Below are 1,297 nucleotides of genomic sequence, written 5' to 3'. Positions count from 1 at the left end.
GAAAGCAAGAGAAGAAATCTTTTTCTTTGTCGAAAAGTCACAATAGTTACATTCCTACTCTCTGAGATTATTTTTCACAGATCACAAAAAGATACAAGGGAAAGTCACAAAAGTCCCACATCAGTCAAGAAAGAAGATCAAAGCTCGGACTTTACGGTATAAATAACAAAGCCTGTTAGAACAAACTTCACGCAGCCACGCAGTGAGCACAGAGCGAACTATTCTTTCGCCTTTTACTAAAGAATACCGTGTGCTCGCTGCATTTGGTGGCATACGTTTATTTTTGGAGGGAGTTCCTTAAAGGAACTTCCCACAAGCCAAGTGCAAACTAGCTCTCTACCTTATTAGTTGTCAAAGATAAAGAGGTGAATTTACATACAAGCACCAACTCAAACATAGAAAATCAGAGTTATAAGCTTAATTTGATACTTGCTGAAAACCTGAAGTGATAAGCTTTTTTTGTGATACTTAGCAACAGTCTCTGAGGAATGGTGCTCGCTCAGGGAACTACAGGACCCTGGTGAAAAGAATGAGAGCCGTGTAAAGTAATAATAATGTATCAAAAAACTAGAGCTGATTTAAGTTACCCATCTACATTAAGAAGGGAAAATAAAAATTAAAGTGACAGTTATTCAGAAAATAGGCTTCAAGGTTGGTGAAGGAAACATAAAAATTCCAGAGAGAATAGGGACACATATATGAACTAAGTCTCTTTTTTTTCTGGTATCATTTCTGTGTAGGAGCCATGTTATTCTTCCATTTCCCAGCCTCATTCTGTTCAATGTCATCGGATCCTCCTCCCTTTAGATTTATTTTTCCTATCCAATCTTCTAAGTACACCCCAGCCAAGTAACTTCCAAAGGTGTGCCAATTCTAGAGCAAACCTCACAGATTACTTTGACATGGCAATTAAAGGAAGTATTGAATAATTTACCATCTAACATGCCGGACCACTTCTAGCAAATATGATCAAGTCAGAATCATACATAAGGATGCCACATTGCCACAACAATTCAAGTTCGGAAGGAGCACAAGTAACAAAACAACAAGAAAATGCTTGAGAGTGCTTGGCTCATGCAGTATTGCAATGCGTGGCATCATGATCATCTAAGATTCAGATGTTTATCTTATAGCTCCAAAAGGAAAGGCATTGGCTGATAGTAGATTAAGGACCGTCATTTTTCTTTTCTTTTTTTTCTTGAGTAAACAACGATGTCAGATGAAAGACATCAAAAAAAGTGGAAGTATAAAGCCACTGAGTACTGGCCTAGACGATGGAGCAGTTTCCAGAAGAGGA

The sequence above is a fragment of the Chenopodium quinoa genome, unplaced genomic scaffold, assembly GCF_001683475.1.
Source record: "Chenopodium quinoa cultivar QQ74 unplaced genomic scaffold, ASM168347v1, whole genome shotgun sequence".
NCBI classification, from domain to species: domain Eukaryota; kingdom Viridiplantae; phylum Streptophyta; class Magnoliopsida; order Caryophyllales; family Amaranthaceae; genus Chenopodium; species Chenopodium quinoa.
The sequence above is the reverse complement of the archived record's forward strand: the minus strand, read 5'-3'. Positions refer to the sequence as shown.